Below are 24,709 nucleotides of genomic sequence, written 5' to 3'. Positions count from 1 at the left end.
ATATATAATTATTTTGCAAAGTGTCTGATGAAAACGTATAGTTATGAAAAAATAAGACAGACCTACAAAAATATTTTGTTTTTAAATTGCAGATATATTTTTGGATCGATAATGTAACAACACAATGATAATAAGAAAGCCTTCTTCGGTTGCAGCTAGATCTTAGTGCCTATATTTATTCGTGTGATTTTTATATACTTCTTCGAATTCAATCAGAATGTGCGTCGAATTTTTTCCGGTCGTAACACAGCATGTCGAATAAGAATTAGTAATATCACGATTTTTATTTAATTAATTAATTTAATATAATAATTGATGCTGATTTGCATCTATATATTCATTTGCATCTATATGTCCTGAGGGCGGGTGTTATTTTTTGCAATGAGTTTTTTTGAGGGGGAGATGGGTATATAGATACAAATCAGCATCAATTATTATATTAAATTAATTAATTTAATAAAAATTGTGATATTACTAATTCTTATTTGACATGCTGTGTTACGACCGGAAAAAATTCGGCGCACATTCTGGTTGAATTTGAAGAAGTATATAAAATCACACGAATAAATATAGGCACACTCTAGCTGCGACCGAAGAAGGCTTTTATTATCATTATTTTGTTTTTAGCCAAAACTGGCAGAATGTAATTCCGAAAGTTTTTGGTATGCTAAAACCAAATCCGTAACCCAAATTGCTTCGTCACGTCAGGTATACTTGCAGTATCTAATTTTTTTTCATTTCACTATGTTGACGTCAGGTATACTTGCAATATTTAATCTTTTTTTCATTTCACTATGTTGATTTATAAAACCTCATAGATGGTTTTCGTAAATTTTTTCATGCTGAAATCGAATCTGTAGTCCATATTTCTCCATCACAGATTTACGAGATATTTTAATCTACGTATGCTCGAAATAGGCCTTTTGGAACTTCGAAATTAGAATGTCTCCGAAACTGGACGTGATGAAGCAATTTGGGTTACGGATTTGGTTTTAGCATACCAAAAACCTTTGGGATTACGTACTGCTATTTCTGGGTTAAAGTTTATGTCGACCTGTGTAATGAATTACTTCTAAAGTAGTAGCAAATTAAAAATAATTGCTAATTTAGTCGCGCTCGATTGTTTTTTGCCTTCCCAAATATTTTCCAAATATAAAATTTGAATCTGCGCGTTTGGTTTCTCTACACGGTTTCCAGGATTAAATATTATACGAGGTGGTACATATATACCAGAGAGAAAATCGTATTTTGAGATTTTTTTAAATACGATTTTTTAAAATACATTTTATATTGTAAATGTAACTAAAGTACGCAAAATATTTCACTGTCAGTATATGTTACAACTAATTTATTTAATCAAGAATATGTTAAAATAAACAAACCAGTTTTACATTCTAAGCTTTTCATAGCCGTTTTCATTGTTGATTTGATTTCATGCGTTGCTCGAAATAATTCGAGTATTCCATAAAATACGAGAAATTTAATTACTATTTCATCACTCGTATAATGGCATGGAGTGTTCTACAACAATCGGAATGTTTTAATGTTGGATTTCATTTTTTTTTTTTTGGAGTAATTTTTAATGTCAATCGCGGAATATTTAAATGGCATCAGATTTCACGGGAATAACCATGTCACAGTCAACTGAATACATTCTCATGTCAATTGTATCCCGTCCGAAATCTGACTCTGTGGTCTCAAAATATGAAACTTTATTCAGAGTATTTCATTTGATATGCTTTTTGATACAGCATATTTACGTAACTGTGTATACACGAACTTGCCTACGCCGTTAGTCGTAAGTAGACATTTCTATGACTTGCTTTCTCCGTGATTATAATATTATTAATATATTATCATATTTAACGGTAAAATTATACGCACATACACTGATATTTGTAGTGTGGCGTAATTTAATCGAATATTTCAAGAACCATAAGTATTTGGCGTGATCAAATTTTGGTAGAAAATCGATTGTGGTGGACTGACGAAATGTACTGCGACGAAATTTTGTTATAAATTGGAAAATTATTGTTTCGCTACATCGACATAAACTCATAAGTTATTCTCTTTTTTTTTTATAAATTATGAATATCATGCATAATTTCGATATTCTACTAGGTGCAATCACGTAATAACAATTCCGCGCGTTGTAAATTACGAGCCAACATCATTTTCGGTTTCATAATTCAACACGGCATAATGCGGCATTGTGCGCAAAAATTGTGAAACGTCTCCATTGAAAAATATTTATTCTCATTTTGCGGCAGAATAGCTGGCAGTTATTTTACTGAATGATTCTTGTTTACGTTTATTATTGAAAATTCATATTGCGGATGGCAAATTGGATGTAATTCTACTTACGACCTCGACATTGATCGATACATCGATATACGCCTTGTTTTACGCCCTTTTATTTTCTTGCGCCGAGCTCCAACGGTACCGAGAATGTCGCGCGGACTTGTATTATTTAACGATGTATTCCTCCTGGAAATATTCTCTCTGCTCACAAAACAAAAGGCGTTTCATATGCATATGAGTGTGAGATAGAGAGAGAGAGAGAGAGAGAGAGAGAGAGAGAGAGAGAGAGCCAATAGTACTCGTAATCGGCACTGCGCTGAAAGAATATGGAAATTTGCCCGTTGTAAAAGAGCGCTCGCCTTGTAAGTTATGAATTACGTCATCTTCGAGAGATGAAGGAAAGGCAGCTGGAAAATGTCGCTCCCCGACGCGACTTTGTCTCGTTACATCGGCCAATTTCCCGGCATGAAATTCCGACGGAAAGCGTATAGCTGCGGGGAGAACAAGTGCGCTGTGCGGGACGCGAAAAACGCCGCGAGTGCTACGCTGTTTCTTCTTTTTCTTTTTTTTTTTCAACGCGCGGTGCGAAGGATTTACGGATTAATACGACGAAGAAATCTCGCGGTCGCGTTAACTCCGTTATCGCGTCGCCCCTCTGCTCAACACCCTAATTTACATCCGTGTGTACGCGCGAAAGCTCTCCACCACCGGCATGGGGCGGTTGAAAGGGAGATGAGGGGGTTGTAGAGCCTCGAGTGCTTCCTGCTTCATTTTTCGTGCTCGCGCGCGGCATAATGGGCGGCGTGGCACATGCGCTCACATACTCGCCCACACTCGCGGAACCGTGAATATTTATGAGGCGACATTCGGCAGCGGAGGGTGGAAGGATGAAAAATCACTGGCAAATCTCCGACGGGCTTTGTGCCGTTCCACGAAGTCGGGAATTCATCGGGAGTGCGTCATGCGATTGTTGGAGACGTACGTACGTCCGCCACGAGCCGGAGCTAGACTTCGGCATCCACGACATGTGTGTGCATCTTGCCTTCGAGAGGCGAGAGTGCTGTTATTTCCATCAAGTATGAAATTGACGGGAAGAGACCTCGAGATAGACCGGAAGTCTTGCTCTCGCGCTGAAAGGAGTTCAAACGGCCCGTCGATTTGAAGGGAGATCGGTGCGCGTAGCGAGGATTATTACTTCATTCATACGTAATGTCTAGGAATCTATAATGAGGTTTTTTAACGAGAAAAAATCTCGTTTGAAAGTTCAAGTCACGTAATGTCACTTAGCAATTTATTATCTTTTTACATTTTCATACTACGCTTTTGCTCTTTAAAATCTTCTTTCTGTTTTCGCTGAAACTCGATTACCGATAGTTTCAAAAATTAATGATTAATAATCAGCTGGATTGGAACAGATATCAAATCGACAGAATATTGTAATGTTATCTTAATGCAATTATTTTATTAATGAAATCTCCAGGTGCTAATGTTAGTTTTACGTCATATTTAATTAATCTCAATAAATCTTGCAGCTTCTTTAGCGTATGAATTAAATTTTGCGATGAATATTACAATCGAAATGATCTGTCGCACGTATACTCATCGGGTCATCCGTAAATAACTTTTTAATCGCAGATTTGTTACACTGAGAAAAATAAATTACTTGAAAAATTAAAAGATATAGTTTTTAACGAACTAAAGTTGAATTCGACTAACTAGTCCGATACGTTCAACTAGACTAAACAAGCTTGAGTTAACAATTATTTAATTGCACAAAGAAAAAAGATACGGGTTTATTTATGTCAACCATTAACGTTTTTTTAATTGAGAATTAATTAAACCAATTATTATTTCATTGAACGTATTGGACCAAATATTTCAGTTTTTCAACAAACTTTTTTCTCAGTGTGCTTGTTGCGTGAAACGATAATATTGAAATTATATATATTATAGGAAGTCAATATCAAAAATACGTTTTTCTTTTCAACGGAATATTGGCATTTTTACAAAAATAGAGTAGCTTCTATAACTCCCATTTTCCAAGTCATAAAATATTTTCGCTGTTTTTCTCTCGATACCAAAGTATCGATCCCACGAGATTGTGGGATCAAATTTGCGGGACCATAAATAATCTCATGTAAATATGTTAATGTCATTAATATTGTCAGTCAAATTTAGAGAATATATTTACACGCCCCATGAGGTTCATCTTAATTTTAGTCGCGTGATAAAAATTACAATAGAAGTTTGTTTCTCAAACGCGACGCGTGGAACTATGACTCGAAGGATTATTTAAAGCAAGGTTCAATGTAATATTTTTATACGTATGACCTCTGTTTCGATTTTTGGTGTCGATAAATTTGCGGGTAGAATATAAAAACTCCAGGAATATAGAAACGCAGCGAGGCATAGATCGCCGGAGGTGCGACGTGAATCTCTAAATCATGCATAAGATTTTCGTATTTCTCCCTCTCTCTCTTTTTCTTCTTAATACAAACGCGAGGTAAGAAACGCGAAATCGGGATTAGAAACGGGAGGTATGCTACGGAGGAAAAGCCGTGTTATTTCTGCGGGCGATGTACAAAGCGGAAGAGGATAAACCGTTTCAGATAACAGTAACAGCATTGGACTCGACTATTCCCAGCGCGATATATTAAACGACAACGGTATCGGTTTGCGGGGAATCCCCGCGATAATAATTAAAATACACATCCGCGTAAAAAAGTCAGCGTAAAACGGTGAACGCGAAATCCGTCGCGTTGGCTCGTATTAAACGCAAACACACCGGCAATTTGAAATATAAACATTTGCCTCTGCGCGTCCTATATTCTAAATATAATGGACCGTCACCATCGTCTCTCGGCCGCGCAATAACGCCTAACCGCTATATCGCTATCGCGTCCCGCACGATGCAATCGTCGTAAATGTCTAACCGTGTGGCGGTGCCTCGTCGTCGTCATCATCATCGTCGTCGTCGTCGTTGTCGTTGTGCGCGAGCACGGATAGGTCGGTATCCCTGTTAACTGTTACAGAATTTCGTAGGGAACGTGGCAACATACCGCTGCACAAAAGCCGGAAAGAGCGAGAGAATAAACTCGTCGGAATCTTCGGAGCGTGGCGATATTCAGCGCGCGGAGAGCGGAGAAATTCCCAGTTACGAACGTCGAAATTGCGATATCGGGCACAACACGCTGTAACGAACTAATTGAAGGGCCGACGTATCTTCCGACTTCGACGATGCATTTGTTTATTCGCTCGTCTGCGTCCGACTCTCGTCCTTTGTGTAATGCCGGGGGAACGTCCGATCTTAATTGCCTGGCATTTTCCCGGGCATCCACGTTTATTGCCTGTGTACTCCGCCGGGGCTGGTTTATTAATCGTATTGGATTGTTATTTTGCGATCAACTCGTACGTTCTATATCTGGAAAGATGTATCATCTTTTAAACGTAGCAATTATGGCTTCGGGAAAGAATAACGTGTCATGGGAATTGAGCATTAAAGAGACGGCGGCGCGGCGGCGGGACGCATTGAGCTATCGAGATAAAACTGTATAAATATTGGATAAAGTTCAAATAATGTATAACGATTGTACACGGTCTTAATTTACGGACGTCCCGTGAATTATCGATTTAATTAAAATTTTCCAATCTGTAGCTTTTAAAGTTTTGAAATCTCTCTTAATCGAGGATTTTAATATTTCGCCCTGTGTGTGATTGCTTCGAAACTTAGATCATTATAATTTCATTATACCGAACGGTGACGTTAAAAGCGGGATATTATATGTAAATATTTTTCATGCGATATATTTGGAATAATATATCAATTTAATGGGTTTTACATTTTTTCGACAAAACTGTGCGCGCGCGCAATTCATTTCTCCAATTACGTATTGCTAACGAAAAAAAGAGCTTTTGACATGTTTTGCTCTAAGATTGCAATAATTGTATCGCATACCGTTTAAAACTGATTACGCGATAACAATGGACAAACGGTGATAATAATAAATTGCATCAGCGTGTTCTATTGTTGAATATTTGCCGTATGCCATGCGATAATTCAAGCTTTTGAAATATCCCAATTAAAATGGACAGTAACGAAATAATAATGCTGCATTGCAAATGTTATTTAAGCTGATTTACGTGCGACGGGTTTCATTTATCGAGGTAATTAAGTCGCCCGGCATATTAGTTGGCTACCTCTCGGATTATCCGATTGCAGAATTTTCAGAAAGAAGGATAATCGAAAAAGCCGATCCCGTCCATTTCTATCGAAGAGAGTTCCATAACTCACGCTGCTCCTACATCCGCCTTCTCTTTCTCTCTCTCTCGCTCGCTCCTTTCTTCTCTCTTTTTAAACTTTTAATCAGTCCGTCTAACAACGTTAAAATCAACATCCTTTTAAAGTCCGCTTTTACGAAACTTCGAATTCTTAATTCCGGACAGATTGTAATTCGATGAAAAAAATTTAGGGACTTCTGATGATTTTAATGTACGCTGAAAGAACAAGAGAAAAAAAATTACTAAATTTTAATAAACATTTTCTTGAATACTTGCAATGAAAATATTTATTAAATGTAAATAAATATTTGTTTATTACAAGAATTACTAATTTAACTGTTATTCTTTTTTTGTTAAACATTCATGTGCCGTAAATAAATGTTTTATTGCAAATATAATATTTAAATAAATTTTCTCCTCAGTGTACGTGTACATGGATTACTTCGTAGAAAAATTATATTTTTTTTTAAAGGGCATCGCACAGCTATCTTACTTGACTGTCGGCAAAATAATTGGTATTAAGTTCAAGTTTAAATATATATTAAATAGAAACTTTTTACATGATGTACGACACACATTTCATGTGGATAAAAATTTTATTTGAAACGCGATTACTGGAGTACGTGCATTCAGAAGTGACGCGAGCGATTGAGAGGCGCTATAAATTTTAAAACGTTCACGTACATTCCACATCACGTCAAATATCGAACTTTATTATCGCTGTACTTTCTTTCGAGATATCTCGTAGGAAGCGCGGGATAAACGTTCTGTGGAAGCGATAATAAAACCTTTGCGAATCGTGCGCCGCGATATGAGAGCTCGGAGAAAATGTTATTTGTCCCGGCTGGATTTTCTCTTCAGACGTAGTACCAATTTTCGGACAATCGCGGCATTGTTCGGGGATCAGCGTGGAATCCACCATTTGAACTTCAAAGTGGAAACCGAAGGAGGATTTTGGTCGTGTTCCGCTTCTTTTTACACGAGAGTAAAATCAGGATACACAGTTACTCTCCTCGTAAGCTCATCTTGTACGCGTTATTTTATCCGTGCGCTTTATGCAATTTTACGAGAGCAGCCGTTTAATTGAAGGATTTAGATCCTCTCTTTTCCTGTGCTTTACGGGACCTCTCCATGCTGTGTTTATCACATGTTTCTTTTTTTTTCCTATGGCCGCGAGAGAAGAAGAAAGAGTTACTGCTTATGCTATGCCGTTACGAGATCCTCTCTCGCGCGGCGCGCAAAAATATTCAATACCCTCTTGTCAGACAGTTAGTGAAATATTGTGCTCGCGCGGTATTTCGCTATGCATTTCGCGAGACCAACTTACCGCGGACCCGCTACGGCGGTTTTCACGGGATATTTGATCGCGACAGCGATTGTGCTCGCGAGCGCGTTAGACAACGGTGAAAACGCGCGACGTCCGCGTCGCGAAAGTATTAATTGCGCGGGAAGAACCACGCGCCGACGGGAGTTTTGATAATTAATTAAACGCGAATTATTTGTCGGCGACTGTCTGGCTCATTCGTCGCGGTTACATCGGCTCTAAGATTCCACAATGACGTTCCGGAAACTTCCACGCTTTTATCGAGTGTCACTTAATGGCAATTAATTACGCGAGATTATTATGTAATTTTGTTTATAAAAACGGATATAAGGGTCGATAATAATGTCTGGCTCGGGTAACAAGCTATTTAGCTGCGATCTATATTTAAATGTTACCGTACAGCTTTTATTACTGCTCCCTCTTTATCACCGCACTAATGTAAAACATTACATAATACCTTTTTGATTTAAAATGCATCGATTATAGAAAATAAATAAAATTCCGTTTGAAACTGAATCATTTAAAATATATTGATAATCATCCTTTTTTTTAATACAATGGAGAGAGAAGTTATAATGGAATGAACACATGCCTATTGCATATAAATTTATTTTATAGGAGCAAGAAATAATATTTAATACTATGCTCAATTAACCACATTTTTTTCTTTCTGTTCTTCCGCATCACTTAAAGGGCATAAATTTTTTATGAATATAATCGGATAATTTTTTAAAATAGATCCATTAGAACGATTAAATATGTATTCAAATTTCTATCTTTACACATTGTTCGGCATTTGTAGTATAATCGAAGATTTGCGATAAAAGGCCAATTAGCATGCTTATAGTGATAAATCGAGACGCAAAACAAGCATTTGCAGTGTATTAATGCGATTTATCTACTTCATTTTTTTAAGTTACCGTAATTGCATAAAATGAAATTACGTCGATCCTGAAGATACTTTAGAAGAATTGAGTCAAAAGAATTATTTCTGTTTTAACAAAAACCCGGTTTTTCCGGTTCAGATATTTCTACCTCAAGACTCTTTCGTTCCCTCCCTCGCTTTCTTTCCCCCTTGATCTTGGATCTTCGTTTACTGCATATCCCACGTCTTTCTTCATCGCTTTATTACGACGTTCTCTCTCTCTCTCTTTCTTCCTTCCCTTAGTCCCCTTTTCTATGCTACTTTGCAACCCCTCGTTCTCTGGACTTTTCCACCCTTTTTTCGAACCGTCCCTCCTATCTTGTCATCCCCTTCGCATATTTCCCCTTGTACGTCAGACCTTATTCTTCTGGCACGCTGCTTAAACTTCCAGCCCATAACCCTTTTGCTGTTCAAATCTGTCTCATTAAATGTAATTCTGCATTTCATGCAAAAAATAATCACAATTACCCTGAGAAGAAAAAAGTTGTTAACTTGACTGAATCTTTCAACTCGATTAAATTTCTTCGGTTCAAGTATTTATATATTTAAATTGAATATATAAATGCTTAAACTGAAATTTAAGTGTTTTATGTATTTAAGTCAAATGCATAAGTACTTGAACGGAAAAAATTTAAATTGATAAAAAAAATTTAGTCAAGTTGACAACTTTTTTTTTAGTGTACAGTAAATACTGTAAATGTTGTTAATTATGGCTAATAAATTTATTTTTATAAATATTCATAATTCTAAAATGAGTATTTCTGTATTTGCGAAGTGAGTACTATTTACAATTACGAATATTGGTTTTCAAGAAAGAGAGATCGTATTTAAACAGCTCTCAAGGATATAATACACAAAATGCCTCATTTAGCATAAGCGTAGAGCGCAAGACCGCTGAATCATGAGCATCTTATGTAAATCAATAAAAAGATTGAATATTAGATGAGAGAGTGAATAACACAAGAAATGAGGAGTGCCTCTTTCGATCAATGTAAATCATTTTTCGGTTATATAAATCAATGTGAAACTGGATGCTCACAAATCTCGTAGTCCTGTGCTATGCTTATGATATTCACTGCGGTCTTATGCGATGCTTATGATATTCAATGCATTTTGTGTACGTACTCTGACGCTTATGATTAATAAAGTGCATGCATACAGAGTGTAAGGTAAACTTTAAAACTTCAATACCATACCGTGCAAACGATGAGAACCCCTGCTCTCGGCTCTCGAAGATTGTCGTATAATTGCTACGTAATATGCGAAGAAATATATTGCGGGGGTGATTTGGATTAAATATAAATTACGCGAATTATTCCTTGAGATAGGCGCGCCAGATACCGCGAGGGTGGGAGGAGGGCTCTTTATCGGTAACGAGGTATCCGCATGCAAGGAGCAAAATGCGCCGCTCGCACCGCAACGAGGAAGCGGGGCGACAGAGAGAGAGAGAGAGAGAGAGAGAGAGAGAGAGAGAGAAAGACAAGGGAAGTCGCGGAAAAACGGCGGCGATTTTGTATTTCGCAGTTACCCCGGGAAAAATTCCCCGGGTTTGCGATGCCGATGGAGCGGCACCGGCAATTACGAGACGCCTGGCATTCCGTTACGGAAGAAATATTTACGCTGAAGGTAACGCGCCGGGATGGAGAGAGCGCGGCGGAGCGCGGTAACGCGAATAAATAGTTCGCCAACAATGCCTGGCTCTCGTCAGACTGACAGGCCTACTCTATAAATCGGGCCGTTGGAATAATATTTGCGCGTATTATTTTCGTTCCGATCCGCGCCTGATGGGGAGCTTTCCTTTTAATCCCGTGAATCTTCGCGAGAGAGGCGAGACGTCTTGTTTCCAATCGAGAAAATACTCCTCCCCAAGCGGAAGCTATTCCATGGAGAAAATTATGTAAAAATTGATGTGTTTGTCGAACATTTCTTTTTGCCGCACGTTTCGGCCTTTATACTTATAATTTCGCGAGGTACTCGTCGAGAATATTCTGACAGCTCGACATAATTTATATTTAGAAATGTAGGGAAATGGAAATCGCAAATTCGATGAAGACATTATTATTATTTCATTATCTGAAGACTGTGTTACATATTTGACCAAGTCACGATATAAAGATAGATAAGATGTCATATTCGCATAAAAAGTAGCGTTCGTTCGTCGCGTACGTTCATCGCAAGAAAAAAAAAAGTTGTTGTGTCTTGTTGTTGTTGTTGTTGTTGTACGAGCAATCGCAGCGCGAACACTGATAGGTCAACATACCCTTGTGTATCCGTCTGACAATATAGAATTTTACTCATCCATTAATATCGTCTTAAAGCATCGTCCCGGAAATTGCTCTCCGAGAGAGCTCTCGGAGAAATGGCGTATCTGGGTTATACAAAGCCGCCGGACGTTGTAAATCCGTCGTGCGGTTGCTTAACTTCGTGTATCGGCCGTATTTATTCTTAAAAACGAGATTACGTCGTACGGTAACAGGGTTTAGCCCCGCGCGTAATGCGATACGATGGGCGTGTCGTGGAAGGTGCAACAAAAGCACGGGGTAAAAACTTGAGACGCGTGTGCTCGCATGTCTCGAGATAGAGAAAACGCGGGGATGTAGTGATTAATACGTGTATACAACACACGCGCGCACACGCACACATATATGTGCACTGAATTGAATATGTATGTTGAATTGAATTAAACTTTCTCTCTCTGTATGGTCTACCGTGTACAGCCGGGGATTACACGTATTATGAAAATTAATTGTGCAATAGAAATGCTAAGCTCGTTCAGCTAAAAGTATTACAGCAAAAGTATCGAATCTTTGAATTGGAATAATGACGGTAATGAAAATATTGCGCAAAATGTAGTAAAGAAATATTGTATTTGACGAGTATTTGAAAGAAATGTCGTATAATAAAGCGAAGAAAAATGGTGGAATTTGTTGGTCGAGGTTGAACCTTGGTGCCTACTAATATTTGTATGAATTTTTAGAATTTTTAGTTGAGATTATTTGTCGGTTATTGCAATATCACCAGATGCCTCGGTAGTGAGATGGCCGCACCGGATGTAAGGGGATCCTAGTTTGAATCTTGGCTGAGATGATATTTTTCGCAATAAATTCTTTACGGTGTATTAAAATGCTTGTTAGCGTCGAGTATTATTAAGTTATTTGTCAATTTCATTTGTGATATTACGCAGGAGAGACTGGGGTTAAAAGTAACAGGGATAAGTTCTAACATTAATATAGAAAAATGTTATGGACAAGATAACGGCGTAAGAAAGGGATAAAAATTCGTAATGGCCATAATAAACTTTATCTTTTTTTCTTTTTACGCCATATCTTGTTTATAGTATTTTTTTATATGGATGTTATCAGTATTATTTTTAATTTCAGTCTTTTCTACTCCAGCTTCGACCTAGAGTTGTATTTCAAGACCGAATAAATAGTTTGCATGAACTAGAAACTGTAAAAATTCATACAAATGTTATTAGGCACCAAGATCCGCCTCGATGGAAAAGTGGGTTCTTCTTTGCTTAATTACGTTATTCCCATTATCGTTTCTAATTTCTATTATTATTAGTAAAGAAACGTATAACGTCAAAATTTATAGAGATAATTTTATATAGCAACATTAATGTTTCACAAGGAAAATGTCAATCTCAGTTAATCAAAATTATTCGCACAAATTAATTCAAATCTCTAGAATTAAATTGGTACGTAATGTGAAATGTGATCGTGCCAAGTACAAATTGAAGTCAGAAATTAAAAGCACCAATCGTAAAATTACTATTTAGATTATTATTAATATTATTGCGAAATTAATAATGTGCAACAATTGCTTTCATAATACATGCGGGCTCGATATCCAATTACCTTAATAGAAACTGGTTTTCAGTGAGCATATAAACGGGGACTGGTCATTATGTAACGGCGATGAAAGTCAGTGTCATTGTAAACGGATATCTTCGGATATCTGATCGGACGTGCTTGATATCATCATCGATCTCTTTGAAGCGTATTCCGTTATACTATCTTGGCACTGTATACTCCCACTTTTGTGAAATAAATAACATTCATCTTCGATATTAATTCGTATTACTTTAAGACAGCTACTCGATGACAAATTTAATTGTAAGATTATCGCAAGATGTATAACACGGGCTGCTTGATGAGTCAATGCTTCGATAAGAAATGACGCTCAGATTACAAGTTTGATTTTATTTTTGTCATTCTTTTTTAGGCATACACATAAAATTCTAAGATCTGTCAAATAGTAAAGTTTGAAAGCGGATAAGTTTTTTTTGCTACAATGGAAAGAAGTGGCCAAATTGATCGAACTGCGCTATGAACTCCTCCTTCATCCACCCTATTCCCCAGATTTAGCTCCCTGCGACCTCCTCTCTCTAAACAGAGATGGTTCGCTGACAAAAGTTATCGAACGAGGTTATCGCTGACAATGAGACAAACACCTTTTGTTTGCAAGGCTCTTTAAGCCTTCAAGAAAAAAAAAAATGATTTCTCGAATTTTGCAATTTCGAAAAATCGTATTTTTTTGGCAGGTTTAAAACAGTTGGAATATCATTGAGCAAAATACATATGTACTTCGAGCTAATAGGAGACTACATTGAAAAATAAATCGAATTTTGGTAAAACAATATTTCCATTTTAAAGTCGCTGACCTATCACATCACGTATATTAATCTGATTCGTAACTGTAATTTAATTCATATATATGTTTTTCCGGATCAACGAATTTACCTCGTCAAAGTTTTAAAATTATGCAAAATTAATTTGTTGCGTAAACTCATTTTACAAAGTTGGAGAATTGTTGGAGAGAGAGAGAGAGAGAAGTCCTGTTATAATATATAAAGTTACAAAGTCAGCTACATTCCACGCTGGTTCGTGCCTAAATGGTTATATTATGTGTCGCTGCCGCATCTGCAAAATCGATTCGGCTATCGTGTTAGCAACTAATGCTTTTGGCTCTCGGCATTCGGACTACGTTTACGAAAACTTTAACGATCCGAAATCACACAAGCACGGTGAAATATGATCGCGTATTGAAGTGGTGGCCGTACGTTCCGTAAAAAAGTACCGCTGTATTTCCAACGAAGTAGTCTAGGATACCTACATAATTGATCGACTCGGATCGCGTAACGCGATTAGATTCGACGCTTTTACATAAATAGCAGCGTGCGCGCGGATATAACTATCCGTTATTTACGTGAAAGCCGCCGGGGCACGCATTAACGCTGTCCTGAGATATTTCCGATGACGAAACTCCGATGACGCCGAGGAGGGAGGAGACGTATACATCGATACCGTCGCGGCACGTCCTCCGTAACGTGGCATCTCGCCTCTTATCACGCGAGCTCCGTGATAACGACGTGTCTGCGGGGCCGTCGTGGAACAATGGGCGAGGCACGCAGTCGCTCACCCGCGACGATCCGTATTTCAATACACACGGGCGATGGCACGAAAGGTGCCTCGTGTGCGGCATAAATCCTGGAAGAATTATCCGGCGACGAGGCGAATTAAAGTTGCCGTACGCCTCCGCGCGGGCTGAATTAATTCGCCCGAAACGTTCATACATTTTAAACGCGCTATTGTGCCGCTACGTCGCGCGTAACGTATAATATGCACAATAGATTGTAGCGCGGTTTGCATACCGGCTGTAAATGTTGCAATTGCGCCGATGGATACGCATCTGAGGCCGAATATAAATGTTGCACAGTCGCGCCGACAGAATTTCTCCCAGTTTCTTTCGATCATAAATCCCTGGGTCACTTTAAAGTCGATTTTCTTGAAAATTTCCTCGAACGCTTCACTTTAGGATGTATCAGACGTACGGTCCCTGCAAAGTAAATAAAATTTGGAAATGTGTTAATATTAACTTTAAATAAACTAAAAGTTGGGTGAATATAATTATATTTTTATGAAATTTAATAAAACTTTGTACAAATCTCTCTCTCATCTTGAGCACTTGAAATATATTTACGCAAAACAATTAAGATTTTTCTTAATATTGAAAAAAATAATTTAATTTTTAATAAGAGGAAATAAATTGTAAAAAATGTTGTTAAATGAACATATAATTATATTCACACAACTTTTATATGTGTATAATTTATTTAAAATTAATATTAATATTTAAAGTTACTATCAAGACATTTCAAAATTTTATTTAGTTGTAAATTTTATGAAACTTTGTATAAATTATCTTGAATACTTAAATACTCTTGAAAACTTTTAATATTGTTTAGTTATTTTGTAAATAAATAAATAAATAAATAAATTTTGTTTGTAGAACTGATTTCTGCATCGCATGAAACTTTACATAAATCATTTTGAATATTTAATGTACTTAAAAAAAATTTCGATTTTTTTTTCATTATTTTTTATTTTATTATTAATTATATTTTTATTAAAGGACACGTCTATTTTTTATTGAAATGATTTTAAATAAAAAATTGCCACCAAATTTTTTCTACCACTTTCAAATGCAATATACAACAATTTGTAATTTTTTCGTAATTTTTTTAATGTTTCCAGGAATGTTTTATATATTACACTGAATATCTCGACATTCAGTTAAATATCTTCACTCTTAATTATATCAAATAATTATATATGATCGTCGTACACGTAAGTAACCGTAATAAAACGGAAGATAAAAACATAAGTGTCTCTGAGAACGTATCTTTGGAGAGAAGCGTTCGTTTTATGATCTCGGTTATCGATGCCGGCACTGCGGATTGCACATTTGCCAGTAACGAAGTGCAATCTCCTTTGATGCGCTCGCGCGCGCGCGCGAAACAATGACGAAAGAGTAGCGCAAGGTAACGATCGGGCGAATTCCAAGTCAAGATGTTTCCCGATTCCGGAATAGTTTCGCGGGACGCAATAAATTCCTGAAGGATCCTACGTCGGCTCGATCCGCCACCGCAGGCAGGAAAATTCCAGCGGTGACGCTGCGGGATCTAGACGTCGTCGTCGTCGTCGTCGTCGTCGTCGTCGTCGGGATCCACGACTGCACATTTTGGAAATTCGGTCCAGGCGGAAGGCGTGCGGGCTGAATTATTAATCGCGCGTCGAACTTTTCCATCGTCATTCCCGTGTAAAACGACGCGCTTCGACGAAACCTCCGGCGTGACTCCTGTACGCGCGCCCATCCGCCCGATTAATCTCTCGTTCTTTTAAATCTCACGTGTTAAGGCAAATTGCCAATTACGCTTCGATCTTCTTCTTGCGGCGGCGGACACGTACCGCGTATATAATTTATCTCTACGATGCACCGTTTTACGTGACCGTCACGTGTGTTACGTCATAGTTCTTTATTGTAATCAGCGAGCTGACTGATATTTTTTATCGCGTACGCGCGCGCGCGCACGCGATTACTCGCGTAAATTAATCTTTTATCAAGACATAGTATAATGCTGTGCGAATGGAATGAATGGTTTACTCATTATCCCATCCCCTGCTAATAATAACTGTAATTTGATTCTAGTGTACTTCGGAAATTAGTTTACGAGCTTGAAATTAACTTGCGAAGCACCCAACGTAATTTATTCTTTGTGAACATCTTATCGACCTACTTTCGCCTAAATTTTCTTCATGCTGCGTGAGTTTTTACCGAAATTGAATATAAATAGGATAGAAAGATAGAGCAGTCGTAAACACGAGGCCGTAAAGCCTAAAGTTATTTCTCTAACAGTCGACGTGGAAACAGTTATATCTGCGCTTGTTTTTTTCGTCGAGCCCGAAGGATCAGAATTATGACCAGTCTAAATCTTTTTCCTAGTTGCCACACATCGTTAAAATTGCACAAAAATATGATATACAATAGAAATCATCCGCATCTTTTAAACTATAAATATTAGCAAATAAATTGCACAGGTTAAGAACAATGTTATTGTAGTATCTAAAAATTTTATGCTGGACTATCAAAATAATTATGCAAGATATTCAAGTATGATGATACTAGCGCAAAAAAATTTTGACATTCTAGTAATCAACTTAAAAATCCAATGTAAATTTTTTGATGGTTCAATATAATTATTTTCAGGTGTATATTTCAGCAAAATTGTCTTTTTCGTACAGAAAATAATGGTTTCGGTAAGACAAATATCTTTCGTGTTTCATGATTTATTGAAAGTTCTTAGTTCTCGCGAATTAAGTTCGGAGATCCAAATCCCAATAAATTTCATTGCGCAATTTAAAGAATTGTGAATAACTTTTTGAAAAATACTGTTCTTGGTTATCGTAAAAAAAAAAGAACGATACCCCTAGCTCATGTCTAATTTTTCCATGTAATATAAACGCCACCGCATATAAATCTCTCAATAATTTTGCTCGCGGTTTTATCATTTATCTCGCTGTTCGTCTTTGCAATCAAGATTACTTCGGGAACCCGTGTCGACAGCGGCAGTTCTTGACAATAACGTGGTGTAGGCACAGACAGAGAGAAAGGGAAGGCAGCACCCTCCCGCTTAAAGCTCAACAACAATGTGCACGGAATCGGTCGCTGATCAACAAATTCCGATTCTCGCGGTGTATCTCGAGTCGGAGGATCCGGAGGAGCAGAGCAGTTTGCGGAGTGCGCGCGATAAATTCCGGAAGGACCCCACGTGGGTGGAAATACCGGCATCGGCGCGGGACGGGGCGGCGGTGGCGAAGACGACGACGACGACGACGACGACGACGACGACGACAGTAGCGCGATCGAGACATCGGATCCATTGTATGCTCTCGCTTTACCCGCAGAAACCCGATCGGACCGATATTGCGCGCAGTATGCGATATTACGCACGACGCCACGGTTACGTGTGTAAAGGCACGACGAATAGGTGCATATATATATATATATATATATATATTTACATATACAATATCCTATATAGATATACACACACAGAGAGAGATTTCGTACATACTCGCGCGTGAATCCCTTTGTATTTCGTATTGGGCGAGCGAACGAACGGCGCGTGCATACCCGCAACAGAGCGCTCGCTCACTTCACCCTCTCCTCCACCGAGATTCGTGTTTGCATAAATCTTAAGCTGGTATCTATTTGGCGCGGCAGATGCGCGCGGCGTGTGTCGGAAGACGTACGGCGTACGTCCCGTTGCGTGCCGCAATGCGTCGCCGCGGCATGAACGCACCCGGAAACGAGTTATCGAGCATTCGCCGATAATTCGCTGGAATAACGATTTTTGGAAAAGCCGATTGTAGCGATCGCGCGGAGGGTGGGGGACGAGGCAGCGATAAAAAAAAATGGATGGCACGGTCAAAAATAAAGAAATGGGCATTTTTCACGATGGGATATTTTTTCGAGCCGACAATGGAGAATTGTTCGGAATTCTTGGGCCAATTAGGAGGATAATTTTACCCTGTGAAAGTAATTGACCGGATTAATTCGCGTTCGATGAGAATTAATTTTAGGATAACGAATTTTCAACGTACCATCTCCAAATGTAACGTATCCACTTTCTGAATTTATTGCAGAAATTTTGTATTGTACTTTTATTTTTTTATTAGTATTTATTATTATTGCAAGTATTTATTATATTGCAAAATTTATTATTACGTTTTACCTCAATGGTCTTTCATCACGATATTGCATTCATTTGATGTTATAAATTGACCTTCGTTGCTCGATTAGAGTTTTATAGGATAATTTGTCTCAGTTTTTTATTTGCGTAATAATTACAACGCAAAAGGCAAACGATTAAAATATTTTATTGTAAAGGAGGTCAGGGTATGGAAATGGTCATAACTGCTTTACAATATTTTACAATCATTTACAATTACGTTTTGTTACAAAATACTGTTTTTTTAAATCTGTTTTTTAAATTTATTTTTTGTCTACCACCATATGTTTTTTTCTCCACCGATTATGCATGCGTCACATTTTTATAAATCACGTCCTAATAAATATTTTTCATAACTTTGAGTCTGGAATTTATTGAAGAACACTTTGCCGAATATAATCGTTCAAATTTCAATATTGAAATTATTAACAAAGTTATTCAGTAAAATAAAAATGGGTGCCACATAATTCTTTTCTCTTTTATTTATACGAGATGAAAACATTTATTATATGTATATGAAAACTTTTTTTATAACTCTTCGAACTACAAATGATTTCACGAACAATTTCAATGAAAAATATTTAAGTCTTCTTCATGACGGAAGTATCAAAGCGACAACTATAGTGATAAATGTTCGTTGATAAGAACTTTCCGTGAGCATTAAGATTTGGTTTCGTTTGTTACGTAATAACCGGACCATGCACCACGATAGTACGGACATTATCAACAAGCTTGTCAAAAATGAGAAGTGACTAGAATGAGCAAACAGACTGTAACGTTTATTAGTTCTGAAATGGAATCGCTTGAGACGTTCAGCAGTTAATTACAATGGAATATCATTAAAGAGATCACCGACTCGAGGCTGATGAAAGGATTCGCTCTGTTCCCTTTTATCTACGAAGAGATCGGAATTACCAGCGGAAGAAGAAGGAGATTTGAAAACTCGAAGAAACGACGATTGATTTCGCAGGGTCAAATGACGAGCGTCGTCGCGACACCGCGCCGCGCCGGCGACGAATCCCGTTTTGCGAAAACATTGTTGTTGCGCATAAATACCGTGAAATTTGTTCGGCGCGAGCAACAAATGTAATTAAATTTTATTACGTATATGCATAATTGTTCGCGGCACATGTAAAGCGTCGCAAAGGTAATTAATGTAAATGAAATTTGCGGATGTAACGGGCGCATGTAACAACGTAGCCCGCGCACTCGTGCAAGCAAGAGGTTGTAGAGAGTTGCTTTAAAGGGTACGACAACGACGGATGGACAACCGCGTGATGGATGAATCGCAATTACGTGGGCGTGGAAAGAAGAAAGGAGATGGATTTGAGTGACGAATAGAGGGAGCGAACTGAGCGATACTGAAATTAGGAGAACGGAAGTAAAAACGCAAGACAGGTAGAAAAAAAGTGAAAGGGGAAGCGAAATGAGCAAATACGTGATCTGGGAGGGACATAAAACGCTCTAATCTAATATTATCTATGTATTTATGTATTCCATTAATTTACATACATACGTCACGATATTATCTATTAATAAATAATCTGAATAATATACAAGGATACGATGACCAAATTACAAAATGTAGTCCCATTAATATGTAGCGTACAATTAGCAAATAATTGCGCGGCGATTAGTTATGGTCATTAAAATAGTCATTAATAGTAAATAATTTAATTGAAACGTGATTTTAAGGACTGCACGCGATAATTCCGACGTTAACTTTCTGATATCGGAGCAAAATATTGTACCGACGGTATAATTTACGGTAGGTCGCCGTATATGTACCGTCCATTTAATTTACATAGAAAAAAAAGATATGATTAATAAAACGTTCGTTATATCACATTAAATCATATTAAATCTCATGAGAAAGAACATTTTGTAATAAAAACATTACGGGCCGGTATTTAGTCCGTTCCGTGCGAGTCTAGTCAGCTTGCACGCGCAAAAGTAATTTTCTGTCACAACAGCAAACTGTGTTATACACACAGCTCGACATTGCGAATTTTTGTTATTACAAAATACAACGTTGGCCAGCGGGAAGCGCGCATTCCGCGGGAGAGCAGAATTTTATTGTTGCGCATACGAGGGAAGATTAAAAGTCTGTATTTTCTGGGAAATTGCGGACAGTGGCGGCTGGCTAAGGATAAGTGAAGTCCCCTCGCCGAAATAACACGTAGCAAATTTCGTAGCCTCATTTACATACATCTGCAACGGAGAACTCCATACTCCAGCGATAATCATGATGTATGGCGCTGTTGTATCATTTACCACACATTACGCTTGGTAAATTTCAACCGTGCTTTTTACTTTACATTATCCGCGGACATCGGCGAAGATTGATGCGCGGGTTGCAAGCACGGTCCAGCCGAACCATCACCACCACCACCCCCCTCTCTCCTTTCACGCTCGTCAGGAATGCTCGAATGTTATCAGTTATTACCACTGACTACCTGGCGACGACAACGCCGACAGATAAACGCGTCCAGGAATGCGAATCTAGGCGCTGCTGAGTGCCATTAACGTTCGAACGGCGCGCCCTGGGACTAAATCCAAATCCCGGGCGAAGGCGGTATGTTATTTTGGCAGTCGAAGGGGGATTGAAACGCTCCGAGAAAAATTGATGTTGCATGTGAGGCTGGTTCCGGGGCAAACTCGTTTGGCGGTAAAACGGGGTCGTTGCACCTAACCCGTGATTACCTCCAGCCTCAAAATCGACTTCCGCGACGCCCCTTTCGAGTTTCGATCCATTAACCGTCGCCACGCGGTGCTATATGTAACCATCTCGTTTACGGGGAGGGAAATTGATTGAAACAAGAAATCCTACTTATCATTTTTAGGGAACGTACCTCTGCGCGGAGTGACATTTGCCTAATCTGGACGAAACTATCTCCACTTTAAATGATCAAATTTTAAGGGTTGCAAAATTTCAAAACAATTCGATCGAGCACGTTTGAATCTAATTTGATGTTTGTTCCAACAATATTCTCGTTTATATATCTCGAAAATCACAAATATCATTTGCATTACAACTAAAAAAAAAAAATAAAAAAATAAGAAAAACCAAATTCTTGTACTGATGAATCTTCAGTGTCACAATCTAAATTGTTATAAATTTTGAAAAAATCTATTCTAAAATTTCGTTGTAACGTAATTCGATAAACTTACTATATTGTGCGATTAAAAAGGCTTTTTTAAAATTACAACGATTTTAGATTGTGACACTGAGGATGATCCAATACAGGGGTCGAAGTGTCTGTTTTAATTGTAATGTACGCAATATTTTTGAGACAAACATAAGTAAATAATATTAGCATCCAGCTACGGTCGCATGCTCGATCAGATTGTTTGCTTTTATACCTTTATTTTGTTGTATGCATTGTTTTGCGTTATTTCATGTTATATATAATACATTTTATTCTTTATTCTTTAGTTATTTTATATCAATATTTTATATAAACATTTTCCCTCAAAATCCAGTTTAAAAGTTTAAAATTAATATATATATATATATAATATTAACCACATGAAAATTAACAATACAAAGTGCATACAAGTAAAAATACTTTTGTTTAAATTCTCGATGTACGTGCGTTATTTCATGTTATATATAATGCATTTTATTCTTTATTCTCTGGATATTTTATATAAACATTTTCCCTCAAAATCCAGTTTTAAAATTTAAAATTTATATATAATAATATAATTAACCACATAAAATAATAATGCAAAGTGCACGCAAGTAAAAATACTTTTATTTAAATTCCTGATGAACATCAGATTCGAACACGAAGTAAAACAAGAGTTCTATATTATTTCTTCATTTTGTAGATTGTAAAAACAAGAATTAGTATAAAATAATTTGATTAAATTTTAGTGTCGGAAACCTTGAAATTCGTTAAATCGTTTATAAATATAGATATATTAAATATGTTAAATTTTTATATTTCTATAATTTTATTTTAGAAATATAAAAAATTGAAACAGCATTATTCAGAGGTCATAAACAATAAATATAATTGTTGAAATTCTTTTAGATAAAAATATATGCATTTTTTTTTTACAAAATCCTTCAAATTTGCATTTAAAAATGGCATATAATAAAATAAATAATTATAAAACTAAAGAATAATGCAGAATACATTTGCATACATTTGAGAAAATACTTTTGTCCAACTAGATTGGGTAAATGCACACTATATGCTGCTAAAATAACATTTCAGCAATACTAAACGATCGAATTAATTGTATAGCTAAAGATAGGGGCTGACTTAAAAATTTCATTATCTCGTTCGCTTCTCTATTTTTATATTACGTTATCGGAAGAGCGTAAACGTTTCTAGCTCCGAGACTGAAAATGCATCGTACGAAACACTCTTATCGATTTCGACACTCACTTAGAGCGTTCTCTTCCCGCAACGAGACGTAAAGTCCACCCTTTATTTGCGCAAGCGCACCTAAATTCGCGTATAGTGCATCCGGCCATAACGGTGGATGATCTCGTTACCTGAAGGAATGCGGCAGATCGTAGACACACTACATTCTGAATTCTCCGCCACCGTTTTAGCAGAGGGTATCGCGAGCGGCGGCAACATTGCACTTATATATTCCCGCCCGCGAATGCGGCAAACAAAATTATTAGTCGCGATGGCAATCGATGACTGCTCGCGATCATTTCGTCCTCTCGCAACGTTACTTAATTTACGGGAGAATCTTCTAAACTTTGCACTCTACGTGCTCGCTTCATTAACTTTCGAACATCGTTCGGCTGTAGTGCTCGTTGTACGGATACCAGCGAACCGGGTCAAAGAAGATTCAACTTTCACGAGCGCGATGACTTGTTTTATTAGGATATATTCTTGTTTGTCTTTTCATTTTCGTATCAAAGGTAGATAATTTGTAAGTTCGAGATACTGCGAAAGATAAGTTTTCAATAACGAGATTATAATTTGCATTTATACGAGGTGCTCCACCTCCGTCGCATTACATTTTAATGGCGAATACATCACCTGGTCAATTTTCTCGTCATTTTTCCCTCAACGAGGCTGTCGAAGCGCACCTCTATCGAAACTATCGATAAATTCTCTCCACGATGCCGAAGCTCATCCGCTCGTCGCGCGGGATAGATCGATCGTTATCACGCGTGAGGGAGTCTTCTTCGAAAAAAAAAAAAATTGAGCCGTGTGCGTGCAAGGGAAAGGGAGAGAGAGAGAGACGCGTCGTAAACTTGACCCACTCTAGCGACGAAAATACCCCCGAAGTAGATCCCAGCCTCGATTTTAATAACCTATCCGAAGGAAATTGTCGTCGACGTTGTTTTCGCGAGGTGTGTTGTTTTCGCGAGGTGTGCGCCTTGCCTTGCCGCCTGTCTGCGTTACGAAATTACGCGACAAAAAGAAGGTGTAAAAGGAGGGCCACGTAGGGCAGCGGTGCGCTGAGGGTAGACTTTCTCGCTATTTCCGTGTTCGCTGTTTCTCCGCAAACGTATATCTGGGGCGGTGGCCCATAAATTCTCGCCTAATGATACCGGGCGCAGAGAGTGAGTGAGTGAGTGAGGGAGAAAGGGTGAGCAGTAACAGCGAGAGACCCCTGAAGCACTCCGTTCCGATGCGGCACGAGTGAAATAAAGTGGAGCATCGACAGGTCCCGGGGGACGCGAATGCGTCGCTCGTTCGTGACTAATCGATTATTAAGCGCGTCGAAATCTTTATAAATAGAGAGCTTGATTATTCCTCTCATTAAAATTCAACGATAAATTGGAAAATATTAACAATCATAATTAATTGTGTACGATACGTATTGGCGGTAAAAACGGAAATCGTACAGTCTGCGCTCGTATATTATTTATTATATTGCATATACGTATATATATATATTAATTTACATTTTGTTATATAATTTAAATAAAATTGCGAATGGAAATTATTAATTAACACGCGTTAGTTAAGTCCGAGTTGAATCGGTCGAATAAAAATCGCGACCAATTTTACCATATTCGCCGGGGTAGCGCGCGCTATTTTCCTCGGATTATTCCCTCAGCTTCAAACGGCAAGCGTATTTGAAGAATTAGAACGGACCGGAAGCTGAATAGCAACGAGCAGCGAACGATCTAAAAGCACTCGGAGTACGAGCGAAGGGTAGGGATACGTCGAGCCGAAAGATCGATGTTGCTCGAACGAGATTTTTCCACGCGATATGCGTGGGGCAACAGTCGGCGATCGGATTAAAATAAATGCGATCTCCGTAGAGCAGGGAAAAGCAGCGGCGGCAGCGGCGGCAGCGGCGGCGCTTGTTCCAGAAA

General features: G+C 37.9%; 1 protein-coding gene across 4 annotated transcripts in view; it reads left to right on the top strand.

The window, feature by feature from the left end:
• The window catches only part of LOC105195064 (leucine-rich repeat transmembrane protein FLRT3), a 102,738-nt gene that overhangs the window by 31,529 nt on the left and 46,500 nt on the right, over window positions 1–24,709 (top strand). The gene's annotated exons all lie outside the window — the stretch shown is intronic.

Source organism: Solenopsis invicta, chromosome 7 (genome assembly GCF_016802725.1).
Source record: "Solenopsis invicta isolate M01_SB chromosome 7, UNIL_Sinv_3.0, whole genome shotgun sequence".
Classification (NCBI taxonomy): Eukaryota; Metazoa; Arthropoda; class Insecta; order Hymenoptera; family Formicidae; genus Solenopsis; species Solenopsis invicta.
This window is presented reverse-complemented; position numbering and strand designations above follow the sequence as displayed.